The sequence below is a fragment of the Phalaenopsis equestris genome, unplaced genomic scaffold (genome assembly GCF_001263595.1).
Source record: "Phalaenopsis equestris unplaced genomic scaffold, ASM126359v1 Scaffold000002, whole genome shotgun sequence".
Lineage (NCBI taxonomy): Eukaryota > Viridiplantae > Streptophyta > Magnoliopsida > Asparagales > Orchidaceae > Phalaenopsis > Phalaenopsis equestris.
This window is the reverse complement of record NW_018164444.1, coordinates 60,456,719-60,456,977: the sequence shown is the minus strand read 5'-3', so window position 1 is coordinate 60,456,977 and position 259 is coordinate 60,456,719.

The following is a 259-nucleotide window of genomic DNA, read 5'->3' as shown; positions in this document are numbered from 1 at the left end:
TGACGTGTGAGCACCACCCATCCTCTTCAAGCACCTACCTAGATATGAATGCATTTTTTTTAATGGATTTACATGTCTACTATCTAAATTTATATATCAACACGCATAGTGTTTTAATGCTTATAATTTACATGCGTTCCACCTTCACCCTATGCCTTCACGCGCCTAACACCTAAGCTTGTTTCATCAAAAAAATAAAAATAAAAAATAAATAAATACATACATATCATTTAATTCTTATGCATTTACATATCAAACA